This window comes from Vigna angularis, chromosome 4 (genome assembly GCF_016808095.1).
Source record: "Vigna angularis cultivar LongXiaoDou No.4 chromosome 4, ASM1680809v1, whole genome shotgun sequence".
Lineage (NCBI taxonomy): Eukaryota > Viridiplantae > Streptophyta > Magnoliopsida > Fabales > Fabaceae > Vigna > Vigna angularis.
In genome coordinates, this window is record NC_068973.1 from 24,743,783 (window position 1) to 24,769,040 (window position 25,258).

The window sequence follows — 25,258 nt, forward strand, 5'->3', positions numbered from 1 at the left end:
TCACATGGTGTTCTCCTTGGAAGATGATGTGCTGTGCTGCTGTGATTTTTCCTGTCGTCGCCACTCTGCCCCGTTTGATTCCATTCTTCTTCAGGACCTCGTCACCGGTGAGTCCTGTTTCATTAACTGCACTGACAGTAAGATTCTACTACCTCGCCTAGTCCCATGGTCTTCATAAACCCTCCCAACGGTGGCCACCATGGTCCCGCTCTCAAGGAGAGACTCCAACAACTCATGAGTGAGGAACAGAGGAAATTGTGAAATTAATTGGATCTTCGTAATGAGACGCTGAAGCTTCTGAAATGAGAGAAAAAGTTTCGTTTTGAAGGATTCTACTAGTTATAGACAATGCAAAAGTTTTAAGAATCACCATGTCTTGTTACATAACTGTTTTTTTTTTTTATTTGACGCGTGAAGTTTTGGTGCTCTGTATAACGAGTGAGGTTTGGATGGATTGGAGATGAATCAGGGAATGTTCTTTGTCTGGGATGAGAATGGAAGGTGTGAAGATGAAAGATAAATGATAGAATTGGAGAAGAGGGAGAAATCTCCAATGCAACTTTAGGGAGAAGCCTAACCTGTGAAAGAAGAAAATAGAAAATCAATTTTAGCTTTTAAATTAAATAATTTGTTACATGTTTAAAATGAAATCCTGACAAAAAAATATTAACACGTCAAAAAATAATTTCATGAATTTTCAAATAATAAAGATAGAATTAGAACAAATTTTTGTAAGAAGGATGAAATCAAAATTTCTTAGAAGGTATAAAGATTAAAAACATAATTAAACCCCAAAGAAAAATCTAGTCTGGGAGATGCAATATAAAGGTTTAATTAATTATTTTCCAAAAAAAAATCTAAATTAATCTTTTCATTTTTTTTCTTTTTATTTAGCCTTGATTTGTAAAAATTAATGTAATTTAAACTTAATTTATAAAAACTTAATGTAATCATTTTTAATAAATTTTATAAATATGATCCGTGATAATATTTAGACTGGAATTATGTTAATTATACAAATAAAACAAATCATTCTTATTAAAATAATAATTTTAATTTTGATTTAATTTTTTGGATCCATTTAAATAAATTTAATGAAGTATTAAATTTTACACCAAATTATATCCATTTTATAAATCGACATTAAATTAAGAAAAAAAGAAAATTAAAGAACCAATTTAATATTTTTGAACGAGAATAAAAAACAAATGAGTAATTAAATCCAAAATAAATGTTATGGAAAGTGCATTCCGAAATTGTATTTTTATTTTGAATAAAGGTATCATGTTATGAGCCATCCCAACATCACGAGGGCGGCGAGGAGTCCAAGGAACACTTCCGTAGGTGGTGTCGGCAAAGAAGAGGACAAACAACTACACAGAACAACCAGGAAGAAAGCAAAGGGAAAAGAAAAAAAATAATGATACTTTCACACTCAAATTTGACAAACTTTTGATACCGGACCCCGTGTCATAAGCTAATTGTGGATGTGTTTAATGTTATAAAAAATAAAAAATGAGATGGATAATGAAGGTTGGGTTTTGAAACGGGAAATTCATTTGAATTCATTTAAAAAAGGAGAACCTCATTTGTGCTAGAGCCTTCTAAAGTCCTCCCTCTCACCTACCGACAAGTTTTGATCTCCCTACAAGAGTAGCTGGCGTTGACAGAGTTTGAAGGTCACCATAGTGTCGCCGTTGATCGAAACTGCATATGCGCTGCCATTCCGCTGTTTGGAGCGTACTTACTCTGAAACCGTCATTGGAGGTAATTTTTGAAGCTTTTTGTCGTTCATTTCGGTAATGCATTGTTTTAGTGTAGTGGGTTTAACTTAAAAAAAAAACATTTTAGGGATTTAGGGTTTGTTTTGTTATTTGGTTGTTTCTCCTGGTATGGTTAGTTGTGGTTTGAATTTTTGTTGAATTTTCGTGTTTATGTTGGTTTTGGGTGCAAAGTTTGAATTTTTTGGGTTAGTGGTTATAGTTGAGTTATTTGACTTAGGTTTTCTATTATGTTTCATTTGACTTAGGAAAAACACACCTTTATTTTCACCAAGGATGTTCTACCATGAACAAAACATACATCCTAAGTCAATGAATGAACTTTAAACACAAGAAATGTAGGTTCAGTATAACACTGGTACCATAGTTCAAATAAGTAGGGAGTTTAGTTATGACTTATGCACATGAAGGTAGACTTTGTTCTGAATACATGTTTCCTATTAAAAAAATTAATAATTATGTCCACACAACTTTGTTGCGAAAATTGATGAATAAATGTTGGATTGATGGTGGATTTTCGTTCTACCATGTTGATATACATGTATATGAAGTTCTTGATGGATTGGATTGTGAAATGGGATGGAAAATAAGAGAGTTTCAACTTACTTTTTATTAAATACGAAAATTGTGTGTTTTTGTTGGTTGATGAATTTTGGATGGATGAATGATGGATTGTATGGAAATCTTTTGTAAGATGGAAATATGGTGAGTTAACCATTAAGATTTTGATGTTGTAAAAAGTTATGTGTGGAAAATGATAAATCCAAAGGTGTATTTTGATGAGTAAAATTTATAGAGTTATTGCTTTGAAATTTATGGAGTTGTGGAATGGTGTTAAGAAATACGAAGGGAAAACAATGCCCAATTACACAAGTGTAAGTTATCAAACTTTTGATGCTTTGGACTTTTGATTCAACATTGGCATTTTATTGATATTATGTGCATTTTTTCTTTGTAGGAGGAACTACAAGAGGTTACTGAGAAGTATGTTTGCGATTGGATTTTGGATGTTGACAATGTGTGGAGTGATGAAGTGTTGCAAGATTTAGGGTTATTGTAGATGTTGTTCAATACAGATTCTTGCAATGTAATTTATGGTTTTTTTAGAACTGTTTCAGAATGTATTGATTAGGTCTGAATGTACATATGTTTTTGTTACAAATGATCAAAGAAATGTATTCCTTACATTTATTGATAATGAAATTTGAAGATAAGAATGATCATTGTGCTATTTTTGGTGTTCATTATTAGAAGGTTGAATAGAACAATGACCATTTTTTGTGTAGGACGTTTGTACTGCAGTCCCCACGAAATGTATGTCATTATGTGTGTTCAATGTGGTATGTACAATATTGTATGCTGATTAAATGTTGAAAATTAATTATTGCACTTAAGCACTAAATGACATGAACTTTATTGACCAACATGTGCAAAATATTTGCCTTAAGTGTCATAATCATTGGCTAAACAAGACTTGTATGTCCAACAAGTGGTAAAAAAATAAATTCTGAACTTCAAAATCAATGGCATTTTCAAAGTTGACATGTCTGTGCAAAAGCTTTGCCTAAACTCCCCACTTATTTGACCTTTGGTACCAAGAAAGTTTCTGCACCATGCGTTTTACATAAAATGGTTCCTTGGGGATGGAGTTCGATATAAATGTTATAATGAATGCTTGAACATCAATTGTATGTCCAATAAGTCTTAAAAAAATTGTTCACTTCAAAATCAATGACATTTTCAAAGTTGATCTGTCTGTGCAAAACCTTTGCCTAAACTCCCAACTTATTTGGCCTTTGCTACCAATGCAGTTTCTGCAGCATGAGTTTTACAAAGAACGGTTCCTTGGGGATGAAGTTCGATATAAATGTCATAATGAATGCCTGAACATCAATTGTATGTCCAATAAGTCTTAAAATAAAATTGTTCACTTCAAAATCAATGACATTTTAAAAGTTGACCTGTTTGTGCAAAACCATTACCTAAACTCCCAACTTATTTGGCCTTTGCTACCAATGCAGTTTCTACACCATGAGTTTTACAAAGAATGGTTCCTTGGGGATGGAGTTCGATATAAATGTCATAATGAATGCCTGAACATCAATTGTATGTCCAATGAGGCTTAAGAAAAATTGTTCACTTCAAAATCAATAGCATTTTCAAAGTTGACCTGTATGTGCAAAACCTTTGTCTAAACTCCCCACTTGATTAGTCTTTACTACCAATGCAGTTTCTGCACCAAGAGTTTTACAAAGAATTGTTCCTTAGGGATGAAGTTTGATATAAATGTCATAATGAATTCCTGAACATCAATTGTGTGTCCAATAAGTTGACTTCAAAATCAATAGCATTTTCAATGTTGACCTGTCTGTGCAAAACCTTTGCTTAAACTCCCCACTTATTTAGCCTTTGCTACCAATGCAGTTTCTGCACCATGAGTTTTATAAAGAATAATTCCTTGGGGATGGAGTTCGATAGAAATGTCATAATGAATGCCTGAACATCAATTGTATGTCCAATAAGGCTTAAAAAAAATTGTTCACTTCAAAATCAATGACATGTTCAAAGTTGACCTGTCGGTGCAAAACCTTGTCTAAACTCCCCACTTATTTGGCCTTTGCTACCTATGCCGTTTTTTTGAGTTTTGTTTCTAAGTCAAAAAAATGATCTTCAAAAACAAGAAATATACCTTTAATACACCTATTGGACCATAGTTCAAATAAGTGGGGACTTATGTTATGACTTATACACAACATGGTAGACTAACTTCTACCTAAAGGTTTCCAACTTCATTTATTAATTATCATGTCCAAACTCCTTTAATTTCAGCAAGGAGGGTCTATCATAATATTTACTTTCGTAATATTTTCCCAACCTTTACAAAATCAACCAAATTTGTCAACATAATACTAAACATGAACATAAAAGACCTCCTTATTTGCTTGGCCAACTAACTTGAAATATCTGGGTAACAACTTCATTTCATGTCGACAAACATAAAACATAAAATAAATCTCATTCAACCACTTTCATAAAATGAAATTCAATTCAAATTAATGGGACATAACAATTCTTTGTACATCAACATATTAACTAACAATTACATTTTCTATTGTACTTGAACATCGTCAACTGAAGTTCTTAACATTTATAAATCACTATAAATTATTCAACTACTCATTATTTTCTTCATGCATCTACAGTAAATGGAGTTCTATTCGCCCGACTCTTGAATCGTCTTCGGGGTACAACCTTCATTCGATCATACATTGTGCTTTGCTTCATTTCATCCTCACGTTCAAACCTCGGGGTTTGTTGCTGATGTTGAACCTACGTACTTTGACAAGGATCTTCAGTTCCACAAAGTGCTTTCTCCCCAAACTCTTGACCCTTATCTTCATTTTTGGCTTCAACCAACATTCTTAAATGATGAATACTACATTACATGTTGGCAATAACCCGCGTTTGTTCTTCTACAACACGAATTATTTTCTCCTTATCTCCTCTATTTTGCTTATTAAATGGCACACCATATTTCTGAACAACTTCATTCACAATACCATAACAAAGCTCTTCTTTCGACACCCCAAAATCAACAACAACTTGAAAAAATGAACAAAGTTTATTATATAAAATACGAAATAAAAAATAGATTGCACCACACATTCCTCAAACAGATTCGCCCAAATTCGCATAATCTCGAATTCCAGTTCAGATTCATCCATTCCATCATGTTTTCAAACATATTTGGAGTCCAAAATCACTCCACAATCAATCTTAAACATCATAAACATCAACATATCCATTTTCTCATGAAAACCAACTCTTTTAGTCACACACCAATCAGATTTTTCTGCATTAATTTTCCAACACTCAAACAACCCCAAAAATATGCCAAATCCATCCAAAAATAGTTTATACCCATCACCCATTAATCAATCATCAAAACAAATTTGAAATAACATAGTACTCAAGTGAATTTTCCAAAAACTCATCATCAATATTACTCATCAAAATACACCTTTGGATTTATCATTTTCCACACATAAACTTTTTACAACATCAAAATCTTGATGGTTAACTCACCATATTTTTGTCTTACCAAAGATTTTCATACAATCCATAAATTCATCCATCCAAAATTCATCAACCAACCAAAACACACAATTTTCGTATTTGATAAAAAGTAAGTTGAAACTCCCTTATTTTCCATCCCTTTTCACAATCCAATCCATCAAAAACTTCATATAAATGTATATCAACATGGTAGAACAAAAATCCACCATCAATCCAACATTTATTCATCAATTTTCACAATAAAGGTGTGTGGACATGATTATTAAATTTTTTTAATAGGAAACATGTATTCAGAACAAAGTCTACCTTCATGTGCAAAAGTCACAACTAAGCTCAACACTTATTTGAACTATGGTACCAGTGTTGTACTGAACCTACATTTCTTGTTTTTAAAGTTCATTCTTTGACTTAGGATGTATGTTTTGTTCATGGTAGAGCATCCTTGGTGAAAATAATGTGTGTTTTTCCTAAGTCAAAAGAAACATAATAGAAAACCTAAGTCAAAATAACCCAACTATAACCACTAACCCAAAAATTCAAACTTTGCACCCAAAAACAACATAAACGCAAAAATTGTCAACAAAAATTCAAACCACAATTAACCATACTGATAATGCTAAATTTTACCATATTTTAAGCATCATTTTGTTAGCAAAATCAACTCCTTTCTAACTTATAACTTGTTAAATCCTCTTCTTTTGTCTTGTTTTCTAAATAATTGTGTTTTTGGCTACTTTGATGTACTTTCATCAATAATCCCTTATTTTGTAGCTAAAAATGAGCTTGGAAGAGTCTCCAACAAATTATAGAGATGAACCAACCACATGGCACGCAGAAACGCTCGTCGCACAGCAGAAACGCTAGTCGCCAGCAAGGGGACGCTCGTCCAGAAAAAGAGAAAAGAGGACGCTCGTCCAGGAGCTCATGGAGGATGTTCGTCCAGAGAGTTAAGAGGACGCTCGTCCAACGAAGACGTCCAGTGAGACACGCAGTAGACGCTCGTCCAGCCAGGCAGAAGAGGACGCTCGTCCTGAGAGCTGAGCAGTGGACGTTCGTCCAGCGAAGAGAGCAGAGGACGCTCGTCCAGCGAGAGAAGAAGCGCTCGTCCAGAGAGGCTCTTAGTGAACGCTCGGCAGCGAGAAGTGGACGCTCGTCCACTTTCAGGACGCTCGTCCACTTTCAGCTTTTCCAGAGAGTTTCACGCCCGGGCGTGAGAAATGGGGCGCCCGGGCGTGACTTTCCAGAGAGTCTCGCGCCCGGGCGCGACTGACAGAGGGCGCCGGGCGCGACTTTTACTGACGTGGCAGACAACTTATTTAACCCTAAAACGCGAAGGGGAAAGGGTCTTTGGTTCTTTGGAGGTGCGATTTCACGGCTGGAGCTCATGGAGGGCGTGAGGAGCTTGTGGGAACATCTCCTCCTCTTCCTTTGGGTCTCCTTCTTATTCCATCTTCCATGTTTGTAAGCTTTAGGGTTCTCCATGGAAATGAAGAACCAAACCCATCTTGTTGGGATTAGTTGTAGCCTTTGAATTTTTGTGTAATTGTTGAATGATTTGATTATATATATGCCTTTTCTATCAATTGCTAGTATTCTTGTTTTCGATCTTAAAGCTTGCATGTAATGGGGACGTTCATGACTTGATTTTGGGGTTTTATGGATTATGGGGACGTAAGATGAAACCCAGAACTGAAATAAGAGTCCTTGTGGTTCATTGATTCTAGGGATGGAAGATGATTCACATGTTGTCTTAGATCCTAGCTCTTTAATGCGGGTTTGCTTGTTAGATTGTCCAAGGGATTGGAGTTTGATAAGGAAAACCTAGGCTCTTTCACCTAAGGGATTAGGGCTAGAGTGTTTTAGTGGATTGACTTTAGTAAATTGATAGAGAGGAGATGAAATTAGTCATACACAAGAGTGCATTGGTGAAAACTAACCTTAACAATGTCATTTCATATCATTTCTAGTATTTTCCATTTCCAAGTGTCTTCAATACCAAAGTCCAACCTTGTAATTACTTGTGAATTTATCTTTTTGCACATATTCTTAAATTGTTGTTATGTTCTTGAGTCTATATGAGTTGTTAATCGCACAATTCTCTAGTATTACGAGTCTCTTGGGAAAACGATACCCGGTCTTACCGGTTTATTACTTGAACGATTCGGTACGCTTGCCGAAATCGAGCCTAACAAGTTTTTGGCTAAAAAGTTTTTGGCGCCGCTGTCGGGGATTTGGGGATTGAACCCGAGTCCTAGCAACGGCTAACAAGTTTTGGGTCAACAAGTTTTTGGCGCCGTTGCCGGGGACTCGTGTCAATACTAGACTTTTGTGAGGTTTCTAACTTATGTAGACTTGATTTTGTATATAGAACTAACTCTTTTGTTGTAAATAGATTTTCAGTTTTGTTTGGGCTAATTTGTGGCTTTAGCATAGTTGTGTCTAAGTGTATGCAGGGAAATGGTCACATAAGGAGGACTGCGGCCTCAAAAGCATCATCAAGACCCTGAGTTTGAAGTAATTATAGGACACAAGGAGACAACTATGTTGAGCATCACAAACTGCCCCAAATTCTTCCTCCTTTGAAGATGCTCCAAGTGCTAAGTGAAAGATGAAGAAAGGGAGAAGGAAAAGAGAAAGACTAGTCACCACCACCCTTTGATGAGAGACAAGGAACTCAAGCCTAGCAAGCCAAAGTTGATCAAGAGGATTGAGTATTTAAAGATGTCAAGGTAGTGGAAGGACTAAGATGAAGAGAATTAAGCTTTGAGAGTTGATTTGGTGACTAGAAATTGGTTCAAGAAGAGTTGGTGGAAGGAGCACACCAACATCAAAATCTGCACTTCATTGAGTAATCTGTCAAGCTAATGACGTTAAACAAGCGCTTTTGGGAGGCAACCCAATTTTCTTACCCTTTTTACTAGTGTTTGTGTGATTTTTGTGTTATGTGCTTTAGTAGCTTATGGTTTGCATGTTTGTGTAGTTTTGCATTGTTGTGATTTTTGAGTTGTGATGTTGTTTTTATGGTTTGTATAAGTGTATTAGGTTAGTTTTAGCTTGTTTGGTGTGTGAGTGCATTGAATGAAGATCTAGAACCAAAAATCACATGGTGAGTGGCCAATTTCGCAGAAATCTGCATTATGCAGAAAACTGTTATGGCGCCCAGCGCCCCCTGCACCAGGGGCGCCCAGCGCGAGCTGTATCAGGGCCATCCTGCACCCAACCGACCGAGTGGCGCCCAGCGCCCCCTGCACCAGGGGCGCCCAGCGCCCCCTGCACCAGGGGCGCCCAGCGCGAGCTGCACCAGGGGCACCGAGCACCAAAAATTCTGGTTCTGCACATGTGAATTTCTTGATTGATGATGAGTTTCCCATTCTTTTGCACTCTTTCACACACTCCTTTTGTTGTGTTTTTAAACCTTTTTGTGTTGTGGTACCTTTGGGAAGCTTAATTTTAAGACTTTCCTCTTTGCTCATGTACTTTTGTCTTTGTTTGTTTTGGCTTTCATTGGTTTGTTTCTTTGTTTTCCTTTGCACATTTCTTTTAGTATGTTTTATGGACCTTTCTCTTCAATTTTGGACTATGGGATACTAATTTTTCTTTGAGCTTTCTTGTTACAGGATAAGATCTTCCTTAGGAATTAAAGAGTTCAACACCACCATTGGTCAACCTTTGAGGCATGCTTGAGTTGAGCAACCTATGACTTGAAGATTTGCTGCTCGTGTACCATGGCCTGGGGGCCAGGCCCCTACTGATGGGGGAGGTGGATCAGTTGCGGAGTATAAGCTACTATTGGAGGAAGATGTTGCAGATGAAAGTGAAGCTAGTGTTCTACACTACTGAAGCTGCAAAGAGTCCATTCTAAATCGGTTTTTCAGTTTTATTTCTAGTTCTTTTTTTTTTACTTTCAGTATTTGTGTTTTTGATTTCTTTTTGACTTGCCTTGTGGATAGTTCTTTGTTGGCAAAAATCAACTATGAAGTTTTGATGATGAACAGAGTTGCACAAGTCAAGACAAATTGAAGATTTATGTATTTTTATAAAGCTTTTGTAATAATCAAAGTTGATGAAGTAGTACTCACAAATGTATTAGGACCGATTATTGTAATTTACATTTAAATGCTGTTGAGTTTCGTCCTCATTCTGTTTTAATCGATTAAACCTAGTTTTAATCGATTAAAACCGAGGCTGGCCCTGAAAACCCAAGTGCCACTGGAATAATCGATTAAAGTGTATAATAATCGATTAGCTAATCGATTAATCCTGAGAATAATCGATTAACACTGACCGTTGGGGATTTCAGATTTGAAAAACTAGTCGTTGTACTCATTTTAATCGATTAATACTTATGTTAATTGATTAAATGCGTTAGATGGCCCGGTTTCGAAGAATGGAAGGGTATTAGGCTGAGTCTATAAATTGGCTCACTTTTTCTCTTATAAACAACTCTTTCCTTGTGCTAAAGATCTCTGAATTCTTTGAGAACTCTGTGAATTTGCTGAAGCTAAGGAAACTCTTGTCTGCAAAGTCCTGAAGTGGTACTGTGGTGACAGAGGAATAACTTGTTCATCCTTGGTGTGTCTGAGGAAGTGTCTGGAAGAGATTCATCCTTCGTGAAGCATTCGAAGGAGGTGGTCATCCTTTGTGAAGATTCAAAGGAGGTGTAAGTTCATCTCTTGTGGTTTCAAGAGAGGTGGTAATTTCTAAACTATTACAAATTGTTTTTCTGTGTGACTAATATTTGTAACTATTTTGTGATAGTGAAAAAGGTTTATCTTGTTTGAGATAAGCGACTGGACGTAGGATCCTAGTGATCTGAACCAGGATAAAATCACCTGTGCAATTTTTCTCTTTCCCTTACTCTGTTATTTACATTCAATTATCTGCTTAGTAAGAAAGAATTAAGAGAAAAATATTAAAAAGGCAAAATAAAAGTATATAACCAATTCACCCCCCCTCTTGGTTTGTTACCACGCTAATAATTCCGCTGCAGCGATTCTAACAATTGGTATCAGAGCTTGCTTTGATAGTCATTCAAATGGCAGGATCACATCAAACCTTTGCAGAGGGTGCATCAATCAATAGACCCCCACTATTCACAGGTGAGAACTATGCATTCTGGAAGGTAAGGATGCAAATATTTATTGAATCTATTGATTGTGAAATTTGGGATGTTATTGCATCTGGTTCTTCTGTTCCTACTAATAATATACAGGAACCAAAGCCCCGTGGTCAATGGACCATTGAAGAAAAGAAAAGATTTCAGAATGACGTTAAAGCTCGGAATATTATTGCATCAGCATTGACTGTTGATGAGTTCTACAGGGTTTCTGTCTTCAAAACTGCTCAAGAAATGTGGGATGTGCTTAGAGTAACACATGAAGGAACATATGACGTAAAGAGGGCAAGAAAGAATTCCCTAATTCAAGAATATGAAATGTTCCGGATGAAGCAAGGAGAAACAATTTCTGACATTCAAAAACGCTTCACCAACATTGTCAATCATCTCATTGGACTAGGTAAGTCATTTGATACTGATGAACTAAACATTAAAATCTTAAAGTCTTTAGACAGGTCGTGGCAACCTAAGGTGACTGCAATCTCGGAGTCACAAAACCTCAACACCATGACTATGGCGGCACTATTTGGAAAGTTGAGGGAACATGAATTAGATCTTGGAAGACTTGATGAAGAAGAAGCAAAAGCCAAAACCAACAAGAAGAGTTTGGCATTAAAATCAGAGGTTGAAAGAAGCAAAGGTAAATCGGAAGATGAAGACTCAGACGAAGAGGAAAACTTAAGCCTCGTGATCAAAAGATTAAACAAATTCATGAAGTCTAAAGGTAAAGGAAGGTTTAGGTACGAAAAGAAAGATAATCAAGCATCTTCCTCAAATTATCGATGCTACAGCTGTGGAGAAAAGGGGCATCTAAAGGCAGACTGCCCAAATCAGAAGAAAGGTGAAGACAAAAAGGAGAAAAGATTCTTCAAGAAAAAGAAAGCATACATTGCATGGGAAGACGATAATGAGTCCATTTCAGATTCAAGCGATTCAGATGAAGAAGCTAACATCTGTTTAATGGCAGATGATGATAATATCAGCCAAGTAAGTAGCTCACATTATTCTGATAATAATAGTCAAGTTGATGAAGATGAATTGCATGAAACATATGCTGCATTGTTAATTGAATCTGAAAAATTAAATATTTCTCATAAAAAGCTGAAAAAGGATTTTAAAAATTTAAAATCTGAATTTGACAACCTTCTTGAAGAAAATAAAAATTTGAAGTTTACTTCTGAAAATCTCACTAAACTAAATGATGCCTTGAAAACTGAATTTTCAAATTCATCTGAAGAAAACAGAAGTTTGAAAAATAAATTTTTATATCAAGCAGAAGAAATCAGGAATTTGAAAAGTAAAGTGTTATATTATGAAAAAGAAAAATATGTTGCTAATAATGAATGTGAGTCTTGCATACAATTCAAATATTTTTCTGAACAAACAACCTTAGGAGAATGTAGCAAAAATAATGAAAACAAGGTTGTTAAAAATGAGTATGGTCCTAAAATTAAAAACAAACAGAATAATAGAACCCGTAGAATATGGGTAGAAAAAGGAACAACTCATGGGAACACAAACGTTGTATCATGCTTTTATTGTATGAAAAAGGGTCATACTTCAAATAAATGTAAAATTAAGCATTATGGTGTTCCTAGTGGTAGATATGTTTGGGTTGCTAAATAATTTGAATCTAATCCAAAAGGACCCATACAAAGAAGTTGGGTACCTAAAATAGCTTGTTTGTTCCTTTCTTTTGCATGTATTACAAAAATCAAGAAAAGTCATGTGGTGTCTCGATAGTGGTTGCTCAAAACACATGACAGGAGACATAACAAAATTTACAAACTTTAAAGAAAAGGAACAAGGCTTTGTTACCTATGGTGACAACAACAAAGGAAGAATTCTTGGAAAAGGGGCTATAGGAAGCAAAGATACCTTGATGATCAAAGACGTACTATATGTAGAAGGACTGAGGCATAACTTAATTAGCATCAGTCAACTGTGCGACAAAGGATTCAAGGTAACTTTTGAGAAGAATTCTTGCACTATTTTTAAGAGTGATTCTTCTGAAATTGCCTTAAAAGGAGTTAGACATAATAATATTTATCTAATTGATTTAGAAAACGTATTAAATAAAAATATTTCATGTTTAGTTGTTAAAGAGGAAAACCCATGGTTGTGGCACAGGCGTGCTGCTCATATACATATGCAACAACTTAACAAACTAGTATCTAGAGAACTAGTAATTGGTTTACCAAAATTAAAGTTTGTAAAAGATAAATTATGTGATGCATGTCAAAAGGGGAAACAAGTTAAAAATTCCTTTCATTCAAAAAATATTGTTTCTACTTTAAAACCTTTAGAACTTTTACATTTGGATTTATTTGGTCCTTCAAGGACAAAAAGTTTTGGTGGAAACTATTATGCTTTAGTTATTGTTGATGATTTTTCAAGATATACTTGGACTCTGTTTCTCACTCTTAAGAGTGAAGCTTTTAAAGAATTTAAGAAGTTTGCTATTTTAATCCAAAATGAAAAGGATTTAAGAATAAAAGCTATTAGAAGTGACCATGGTGGTGAATTTCAAAATGAATTATTTGAAAAGTTTTGTGAAGAACATGGTATTTCTCATAACTTTTCTTCGCCTAGAACTCCCCAACAGAATGGAGTAGTAGAAAGAAAGAATAGATCATTAGAGGAACTTGCTCGTACTATGTTAAATGAAAATAATGTTCCTAAACAATTTTGGGCTGATGCTGTAAGTACTGCTTGCTATGTGTTAAACAGAATGTTAATTCGACCTATTTTAAAACGTACTCCTTATGAAATTTTCAAAAATAGAAAACCAAATGTTTCCCATTTAAAAATCTTTGGATGCAAATGCTATGTTTTAAACAATGGAAAACAGAATTTGGGAAAATTTGATTCAAAAGCTGATGAAGGAATTTTTCTTGGATATTCTTTAACTAGCAAAGCATATAGAGTCTTTAATAGAAATCTGCTTACAATAGAAGAATCCATACATGTTACTTTTGATGAAATTGTGGACCTTGAGGCAAAACCTCTTGAGTCAGAAAAATTTGATGCAGGAACAAGTGAAAATTCATCAAAGGAGACAAACGAAGAAAAGAATAATGACGATCCTCAAGATGAAGACTTAAATAAAATATGGCAACAACCTAGAGGATTATCTTTGGACAACATAATTGGTGATATCACACAAGGGGTAAACACAAGAAGTAATACTGCAAATTACTGTATGAATGTTGCTTTTGTGTCACAGATTGAACCAAAGAACATTAAAGAAGCCCTTCAAGATGAAAAATGGTGTATCGCAATGCAAGAAGAACTCAACCAGTTTGAAAGAAATCAAGTATGGGAATTAATTCCCAGAAAAGACACTCATCAAGTAATTGGAACTAAATGGGTGTTCAGAAACAAACTGGATGAAGAAGGAAACATAACCAAGAATAAAGCTAGGCTTGTCGCAAAAGGATATAGTCAAGAAGAAGGTATAGATTATGATGAGACATACGCTCCAGTTGCCAGGTTAGAGGCAATACGCCTACTTCTTGCTTATGCATCTATGATGAAATTTAAATTATTTCAAATGGATGTTAAAAGTGCTTTTCTAAACGGTTATATCAAAGAAGATGTATTTGTTGAACAACCACCTGGTTTTGAAGATTTTAAAAACCCAAATCACATCTACAAATTAAAGAAAGCACTATATGGCTTAAAACAGGCACCTAGATCTTGGTATGAACGTCTGAGCAATTTTCTGGTAGAAAATGATTTCAACAGAGGAAAAATTGATTCAACCTTATTCATTAAAAAGAATGGAAAACATTTTCTACTTGTTCAAGTATACGTAGATGACATTATTTTTGGATCATCTAACGTAACTCTCTGCGAGAATTTTGCTAAGTCCATGCAGGGAGAATTTGAGATGTCAATGATGGGAGAACTTACTTTCTTCCTCGGACTTCAAATCAAACAAATGGAGGAAGGAACCTTTATATCTCAAACCAAGTATTGCAGGGAAATTCTTAAAAAGTTTGCGATGGACAATGCCAAAGAAGCATCAACCCCCATGGGGACATCCTGCTACTTAGACAAAGATGAGACAGGTAAAGAGGTAATCCAGACCAAATACAGAGGTATGATTGGCTCTTTATTATATCTCATTGCTAGTAGACCTGGCATCATGCAAAGTGTATGTGTGTGTGCTAGGTTTCAGTCAAGCCCTAGGGAGTCTCATCTCACTGCTGTAAAACGTATCTTTAAATATCTTAAGGGGACAACATCCTTTGGGTTATGGTATCCTTCAGGCGCTGCACCTAGTCTTGTAGGATTTTCTGATGCTGATTATGGAGGCTGTAAAATAGATAGGAAAAGCACCAGTGGAACCTGTCACTTTTTCGGTAGCTCCTTAGTCTCCTGGCACTCTAAGAAACAAGCCTGTGTAGCCTTGTCAACCACTGAAGCCGAATATATTGCTGCGGGTAGTTGTTGTGCACAGATCTTATGGATGAAACAGCAATTAGAAGACTACGGTATTCATTTGGATCATATTCCGCTTAAGTGTGATAACACCAGTGCCATAAAACTCACCAAAAATCCCATCATGCATTCTAGAACCAAGCATATAGAAATTAGGCATCATTTTATTAGAGACCATGTCCAAAAAGGTGATTGTGAAATGGAGTTTATAGATTCTAAGCATCAATTAGCGGATATTTTCACCAAAGCTTTGCCCAAGGATAGATTTTTTGAGCTTAGGAGAGATCTTGGAATATTAGAGATAGTAAAATAGGCATATTTGAAATTAATCTTGCATTTTTCGCTGTTTAACGCATTTAATCTGCTTGCAAATCGATTAAAAACGCTACCTATAGATTTGCGACTGGATTAATCGATTAATCCAAGTATTAATCGATTACATAATCGATTAAAACTTCCTTTAATCGATTAAATACGCTCCAGACAATTTTTTAAAAATTTGTTTTCGAAATCTAGCCGTTGCCAACGGCCATATTCTCCAAATCTAACCGTTGGGACACATTTTTAAGCCTATATATACACCCTTTGGTCCCCATTTTCATTACTTGAACAAACTTTAAGCCTATTTCTTCTACTTTCTCTCTTCTTTCACCCAAACCCTTGCCTTTCCTTTATTTCAATGGCTGAATCTTCAAGAAGGAGGAGAAGAAGAACCAGTGCTGTTTCGGAGAATCCTGTTCCAACAAGAGATGCTACAGTAGAAGGGTGGCTCTCCGATGAAGCAGATCAACTATCTTTCTCACGATTCTGGAAGGAAAGGAAGCTGATCAAGCAAAAATTCATTGATCTATCCTGGTATATATCTTACAACTTTTCCTTCCCAAATCTCATCATTGAACAAGGAGTTCAACACCTTATGGAACTCCGTGGAAGGTATTATCCGGATCTCGTTCGCACTTTCTATTACAATTTAAAGATCCGGGATGGGGTGTTTCAAACAAGAGTAAAAGGTGTAGACATTGTCTTGGACAATGACATTTGGACTAATGTTGCAAAAGTCCCTGTCTTAGAGCATTCTCAAACTATCCCAGATGACTTTGCACAATTCAACAAGATAGCGGTCTACCAGTCCTTTCTCCGCAATCCTCGTCAGCACAATGCGCGTCTTTTCCTTGCAGGTGGACTCAAGATGGAAGAACGTCTCCTGCACTACCTCATTGTCTGGATTTTGTGCCCTAGAGGATCCAATCATGCCCAATGCTCTGAGACTGATCTCATCATCATGTACGGTGTTCTTTAGAGCATTCCTCTCAATTGGCCTCATCTGATTAAGACAATTATGTACAAGGCCAAAAGGTTAGATGTAGCCCCTCTTCCATATCCTCTCCTAGTTTCCCAAATCTGTGTGTTCAAAGGAGTGGATATCACCAATGAAAACCATGAGACTGTCCTCCCTGGTCATAAGGTTGGAGATAATTCCCTAAGACAAATGGGTTTTATCAAACAGGGACAATCTTACATACATCCTGAAAATGCTATTGAGGGCAATGAAGATGAAGCTGAAGATATTCCAATGCCTGATCCCACAAATGTTGCTGGCCCATCTCAAGTCCATGAGGAATACAGTCTAGAAATTCTCTCTAGACAAATGACTGAGATGACTCGCCTTCAAACTGAGATGATGAACATCCAAAACATTCGCCATGAAGAAATTTGTACTCATCTCCGAAATTTAGACACTAGGGTTTCTGGTTTAGAGCAACATCTTCTTAGTGATGAAAGTGATGAATTCTAGGACTTATTTGCTTGTCTTGTTTGTTTGGTTTTATGATTATGTGCATCCTTAATAAAAAGTGTTGTTTATTTCATCTTTCAATATGCCTTATCTCTTTTTATTTAAGGGGAGCACGCATTTTTTCTTATGATCAAAAAAGGGGGAGAAGAAAGTTTAAAATTATTATTTTCTATTAATCTCTCTTTTTATGAGTTGTGACTGTTTCAGATTATTAAAAAGCTTTAAACTCAGAGGAATTTTTGATCATCATCAAAAAGGGGGAGAATGTTGGCAAAAATCAACTATGAAGTTTTGATGATGAACAGAGTTGCACAAGTCAAGACAAATTGAAGATTTATGTATTTTTATAAAGCTTTTGTAATAATCAAAGTTGATGAAGTAGTACTCACAAATGTATTAGGACCGATTATTGTAATTTACATTTAAATGCTGTTGAGTTTCGTCCTCATTCTGTTTTAATCGATTAAACCTAGTTTTAATCGATTAAAACCGAGGCTGGCCCTGAAAACCCAAGTGCCACTGGAATAATCGATTAAAGTGTATAATAATCGATTAGCTAATCGATTAATCCTGAGAATAATCGATTAACACTGACCGTTGGGGATTTCAGATTTGAAAAACTAGCTGTTGTACTCATTTTAATCGATTAATACTGATGTTAATCGATTAAATGCGTTAGATGGCCCGGTTTCGAAGAATGGAAGGGTATTAGGCTGAGTCTATAAATTGGCTCACTTTTTCTCTTATAAACAACTCTTCCCTTGTGCTAAAGATCTCTGAATTCTTTGAGAACTCTGTGAATTTGCTGAAGTTAAGGAAACTCTTGTCTGCAAAGTCTTGAAGTGGTACTGTGGTGACAGAGGAATAGCTTGTTCATCCTTGGTGTGTCTGAGGAAGTGTCTGGAAGAGATTCATCCTTCGTGAAGCATTCGAAGGAGGTGGTCATCCTTTGTGAAGATTCAAAGGAGGTGTAAGTTCATCTCTTGTGGTTTCAAGAGAGGTGGTAATTTCTAAACTATTACAAATTGTTTTTCTGTGTGACTAATATTTGTAACTGTTTTGTGATAGTGAAAAAGGTTTATCTTGTTTGAGATAAGCGACTGGACGTAGGATCCTAGTGATCTGAACCAGGATAAAATCACCTGTGCAATTTTTCTCTTTCCCTTACTCTGTTATTTACATTCAATTATCTGCTTAGTAAGAAAGAATTAAGAGAAAAATATTAAAAAGGCAAAATAAAAGTATATAACCAATTCACCCCCCCTCTTGGTTTGTTACCACGCTAATAATTCCACTACAGCGATTCTAACATTCTTGTGCAATTGGTCTGGTGATTTGAGTGAATCATTTGTTGTGCTTGAATTGAATACAAATCTGTTGTGCTTGCTCTTTATCCATGAGAATTGTTTTGAAAATCTGATTGAGATTATGTGGTTGAGCTTGTTGAACATAGATTATGGTTGCTTTCATCTATGTTTAGATAGATGTTTGGTTTTAAATGTGATCAAATACTTGGCAGGATGTTTATCAAATTTTGGAACCTTGAGTAAACCTGTGAGATGTTGTGCCCCAGAGCTTATTGTTAAATGCTATTACTTTGGAATCATAGTTGATTTTGCTTGAGTTTCTCTGTTTGAACTATTTGCTTGCTTGTTACAAATGATCAAGGCCATCTTGTTCTTCCACCTCTTCTACATTTTGAGCCTAAAAGCCAATGTATAACCTTTGAACCTTAAAGAAAACTTTCTCATTCCCGAAACCTTAAGCCTATTGAAAAATCCTTAACCTCCTTACCTTGAGTTGAGATGAACATATATGTTAGAATGAGGAGAGTGGTTTAAGTTTGGGGGAGTTCTTGTCATAAGGGGAGCATTGAGAAAAACAATAAGTTGAGTTAAAAAGAAAGAAAAAGAAGAAAGAAGAAGAAAAACATGAATTCAATGAAAAAGAGTTGGGAAATAGGTTGAGAAGTGGGTTATTCAATTTTGGAGAAAAAGAGATACTATGCTATATCATGAATTAAATTGTTTGGTCTCTTATCTCAAGGTGCTTTGTTGTCCAGAAAAACCAAATTTTCTTCTTAGCCTAGCCACAATACAAGCTTCAAAAAGTCCTTGTGATGTAACTTGTTTGTTAATGTGTTTGAAATTGTTGAAACGAAAGGCAAAGTTGATTTGTGTAACATTGTAATAGTTGAGAGTTAGACACACATCCTTATACACCATTGTGCTTGAGTGAAACACTTTCCTTGGTGAGGATTGGTTCCATGCACTCATTGAAAACATCTTGCCATGTTTGTTGATCTATCATTTGCATCTATCATGTGATTTTGAATTGTTAGCACCATGGTTGAACTTTAGCTTGCTAAGGCCATATTCTCTCTTGAATGTAATTTCTAAGATGAGCAAGCATGATTGATTTTGTTTATTTGATTGAAAGTGTGCTTAAAGTTACTAGACCATTGTGATTGAATTGTTTGCTAGGTGAAGTACTTTTGCTTGAGGACAAGCAAAGTTGTAAGTTTGGGGGTATTTGATAATGCTAAATTTTACCATATTTTAAGCATCATTTTGTTAGCAAAATCAACTCCTTTCTAACTTATAACTTGTTAAATCCTCTTCTTTTGTCTTGTTTTCTAAATAATTATGTTTTTGGCTACTTTGATGTACTTTCATCAATAATCCCTTATTTTGTAGCTAAAAATGAGCTTGGAAGAGTCTCCAACAAATTATAGAGATGAACCAACCACAAGGCACGCAGAAACGCTCGTCGCACAGCAGAAACGCTCGTCGCCAGCAAGGGGACGCTCGTCCAGAAAAAGAGAAAAGAGGACGCTCGTCCAGGAGCTCATGGAGGACGTTCGTCCAGAGAGTTAAGAGGACGCTCGTCCAACGAAGACGTCCAGCGAGCGAGCAGTGGACGCTCGTCTAGAAGGCAGAAGAGCGGACGCTCGTCCAGCCAGGCAGAAGTGTACGCTCGTCCAGCCAGGCAGAAGAGGACGCTCGTCTTGAGAGCTGAGCAGTGGACGTTCGTCTAGCGAAGAGAGAAGTGTACGCTCGTCCAGCGAGAGAAGAGGCGCTCGTCCAGAGAGGCTCTCAGTGAACGCTCGGCAGCGAGAAGTGGACGCTCGTCCACTTTCAGGACGCTCGTCCACTTTCAGCTTTTCTAGAGAGTTTCACGCCTGGGCGTGAGAAATGGGGCGCCCGGGCGTGACTTTCCAGAGAGTCTCGCGCCCGGGCGCGACTGACAGAGGGCGCCGGGCGCGACTTTTACTGACGTGACAGACAACTTATTTAACCCTAAAACGCGAAGGGGAAAGGGTCTTTGGTTCTTTGGAGGTGCGATTTCACGGCTGGAGCTCATGGAGGGCGTGAGGAGCTTGTGGGAACATCTCCTCCTCTTCCTTTGGGTCTCCTTCTTCTTCCATCTTCCATGTTTGTAAGCTTTAGGGTTCTCCATGGAAATGGAGAACCAAACCCATCTTGTTGGGATTAGTTGTAGCCTTTGAATTTTTGTGTAATTGTTGAATGATTTGATTATATATATGCTTTTCTATCAATTGCTAGTATTCTTGTTTCCGATCTTAAAGCTTGCATGTAATGGGGACGTTCATGACTTGATTTTGGGGTTTTATGCATTATGGGGACGTAAGATGAAACCCAGAACTGAAATAGGAGTCCTTGTGGTTCATTGATTCTAGGGATGGAAGATGATTCACATGTTGTCTTAGATCCTAGCTCTTTAATGCGGGTTTGCTTGTTAGATTGTCCAAGGGATTGGAGTTTGATAAGGAAAACCTAGGCTCTTTCACCTAAGGGATTAGGGCTAGAGTGTTTTAGTGGATTGACTTTAGTAAATTGATAGAGAGGAGATGAAATTAGTCATACACAAGAGTGCATTGGTGAAAACTAACCTTAACAATGTCATTTCATACCATTTCTAGTCTTTTCCATTTCCAAGTGTCTTCAATACCAAAGTCCAACCTTGTAATTACTTGTGAATTTATCTTTTTGCACATATTCTTAAATTGTTGTTATGTTCTTGAGTCTATATGAGTTGTTAATCGCACAATTCTCTAGTATTAGGAGTCTCTTGGGAAAACGATACCCGGTCTTACCGGTTTATTACTTGAACGATTCGGTACGCTTGCCGAAATCGAGCCCAACAAGTTTTTGGCTAACAAGTTTTTGGCGCCGCTGCCGGGGATTTGGGGATTGAACCCGAGTCCTAGCAACGACTAACAAGTTTTGGGTCAACACATACCACGAGAAACAACCATATAAATAAACAAACCCTAAATGCCCAAATTTTTTTAAACAACTTAAACCCACCGAACAAAAACAATGCATTACTGAAATGAACGACAAAAAGCTTCAAAAACAACCTTCTATGGCGGTTTCGGAGTAAGTACGCTCCGAACGGCGGAACGATGGGGCATATGCAGTTCTGGTCAACGACGACACTCCGACCACCTTCAAACTCTGTCAACGCCGGCGACCCTTGTGGGGAGATTAAAGCTTGTCGGTGGATAGGAAGGAGGACAGTTCTCTAGAAGGCTCTAGCGCAAATGAGGTTCTCTTATTTGAAATGAATCCAAATAAATCCCGCGTTTCAAAACCCCTGTACCTTTTATTATCCACCTCATTTTCAATTTTTTAAAACATTAAACACATGGACCATTTAGCTTATGACACATGTCCGAGTGTCAAAAGTTTGTCAAAATTTGGTGTCAAAATGATACTTTGACACCAAATTTTGACAAACTTTTGACACTCAGACACATGTCACGGTCCTATTGGTCCATCTGTAAAAGAATTTAAAAAGCGAAAATGACGTGGAAATGCAAGGACTGCAGGGGATTCATTTCGTGGGCTTCATTTTGGGGGTTTCACAAAATAGAACTTCATTTGGGTTTGGCGAGAGAACCCTAAAGAGAACGTGCTTTCACCAACAATCGTTGCCTGAGCAGAAGCGATCATTCACGGAGTTTACACCGTTCACCGGACCGCTGCTGTTCACCAAAGTCTTGTCCGCCGCCGTTCCGCCGTTTTGAAGCACCAACAAACACCGAAACCACCATTGACGTGGTTTTTGAAGGTTCCCGCCCTTCCTTTTGCCAATCCTTTATTATTGTTCGGTGGGTTTGAATTGTTTTTTAAAATATTTTACCATTTAGGGGTTGTTGTGTTTTATGGATCTTATTATGATTTTTTTGAAGTTTATTTGGTGTATTGTAGATATTGTTGCAATGATAGAAGTTGGTCAACAGAGTCAAGTTTGTCATGACAAGAAGAAGGTATGTGAGATTATATTATATTTGCATAAATTTAAGGTTTTTATGTATGTAAATAGAAATCATATTTTTGGATCATATTTTTGTGAAATTATTTTGGAATAATTTGGCTACATGAATCTATACGCTTACCTCAATTTTGATGATGGTTATAACAAGATACTTCTGCTGAAAAACAGTTTGATGCCAAACAGAAATTGGAAATGGAAGGAAGCTAAAAGGGAAATTGCAAGTTATGAAGCATGTTGGAGATGAAGGTGATACAGCGGTTCAGAAAAAGATAAAAGAAATGAACGATGAATTGCAAGAAAAAATAGAGAATTTGGAATCTGTGGAGAGCATGAATCAAACCCTCATTATGAAGGAACGTCAAAGTAATGATGAACTGTAGGAAGCTCGCAAAGAATTATTAAAAGTACGATCTCATTTACTTCATTTACTTTCTCTCTGATAAAAGTCTCTCTGCCTCCCCTGTAATCAACCTATATATGTAGATTTACTATATACACAACCGTTTTTTAGGTGTACATTAGTAAGCTATAACTTGGCTTGTGTTTCAGAAAAATACTAGTTATAACTTGCCGAAGTTGAAGCTCTCAAAATAAAATAAAATAACGAGGTAAACATTAGCAGATTGGAATCATGACTTTCTTAAATACACCTAAGATATAAGTTGCTAATGTATGTTCACTTATTTTTTTCAAAAAGAATATTTTAGCGTTGATATAGTTTAAGAAAACTATAGTTATATATTTGCTAAAATACCCCTAAATAATAAGTAGATTTGTGTTAGCAAAATCCATGCCCGCCCCCAACATATTAATTCACACACACACATATACATATCTTTTACTAACATACTTCTAGAAAACAAGTGGGTATATGTTAATAAATTTCAATTTATATCTTTCACTCAGGTGTGAGCTTTAACATTTTTCTTCTTTGATTGTTGAATATAACCACTTTAACTAGCAACTGTTGTTTCTGTGTCTTGTCTTGCTAAGTTGTGAACATTTCTATGAGAATATTCCCTTCACCATTTGTTGGATAAAAGAATTTTGATATTCTGTTGTTGGATCTTGAGTAGATTGGGTATACTAAATGTATAGTTTGCTTCTAATATTTTAGGGGTTAGAGGATATGCTTAATGGTCCTTAAGGTAATATTGGGCTCAAGAGAATGGGAGAGCTAGATCAGAAGGTTTTTGTGACTAAATGCAAGGAAAGATTTTCTCTTCAAGAAGCTGGGACCAAAGGTGTCGAGCTTTGCTCTTTGTGGCAGGAAAACGTGAAGAAAATTCTGCTTGGCATCCATTTAAAGTGATCACAAATGATGATAAAGCAGAGGTACGAACCACCCTGGCATGCTTTAATGAAGTTCAACCTCAATTGGTTATCTGATGTTACTCATAAATTTCTGCTCATACATTGAGGAAATTTGCTTTACATGTTTTCTCATCCAAAGAAAATGGTTTTAATTGTTAGTAATTTGTTCATTATTGTACCAATGGGCCAGACGATCATAATGCCACGGGGGTTGTCAATATGGCCGGACGGCTCTAGAATTATCCTCGCTCTGATCAGACGGTCAAGAGCGAACGACCAGAAAAATTATGTAGTTATCTACGCGAATATTAAGGTAAGCAGTGATTTAAGTTATTGGGCCAAAATTGGGCCATGATTAACGTCTCACTAATCTCAAGTCCATGGCGAAAACTATAAATACAGGTCAAAGGTAAGAGGTAGGTGGTTCGCATTTACTGTGCATTTATTACTATCATAGGTGGTTCACATTTACTGTGCATTTATTACTATCATATTGAATTACCGAACGGTACACATACAGATTTGGCATCGGAGAACCTTTAACAGGTACACCTCTGGACGAAAGAGCAAGACAGGGGACCTTAGAGCGAGACCGGATAGATAAAGATAGCAAATTGTTAAGGTGTTTGGTGACTCGACCTCACTACCGAAACATTTTGACGCCTACCGTAGGATCGAGTTACTTGTCAAACCCAATGTGACCACAAGAAACATGAGCGTTGACGACCCGGTAGAGATGATCAGGATGTTACAGCAAAAAATGGAGAAGATGCACCAGCACCACGAAGTAGAGCTGATAGCCGTTCGAGCAGAATGCTCGGCTTGGATTGCCCAAGAAAAGGGCTCGGGAGCTGGTGAAAAGGTGGGAGAGGAGCACGACAAGGCCGCCCAGGAAGACAAAATCGAATATAGCAGTATGCCGAACGAGATAGGGAAACCGACCGAGCCGGGAATTGATGGGCGTAGAGCCAAGTCCGTATACGCTGAGAGTTCCGCTGTGAACAAACAACTGATGGTGAAGGCTGAGAGCTCGTCCATCCTACTACCCTTCGTTCAAGCAATCATGGACGTCCACAAATCCGAACAATTCGTTTTTCCACAGTTTAAGATATACGATGGGACGATCGACCTAGAGTCTCACATCAAGACCATCACCAAGACGATGGTGTTCCGCACCAGCTGCGACACCATCTGGAGTAGGGCGTTTCCCCTATCGCTAAAAGGGGAGGGGCTGGTGTGGTTCAACTCGCTGCATCCCAATTCCATTGAGAACTTTGAAGGAATACAACGCATGTTTAACCACTCGTTCGCTAGCAGTAGCACTCATGACTTGACTATTTTCGAGTGGTGAATCTCAAGCAAGGGAAAGAGGAAAGTCTGAAAGTATTCATGGACAGATACCAGAAAACCGTACGACGGGTAAAA

At 36.8% G+C, this 25,258-nt stretch overlaps 1 long non-coding RNA gene across 1 annotated transcript; it reads left to right on the plus strand.

Annotated features, from left to right (window-relative positions):
• Positions 1–22,451: 22,451 nt before the first annotated feature.
• Positions 22,452–24,208, plus strand: LOC128196387 (uncharacterized). Its single transcript, XR_008248664.1, has 4 exons — positions 22,452–22,511; positions 22,688–22,923; positions 23,637–23,854; positions 24,024–24,208. It is a non-coding gene; the product is annotated as an uncharacterized LOC128196387 (long non-coding RNA).
• The last annotated feature ends 1,050 nt before the right edge of the window (positions 24,209–25,258 follow it).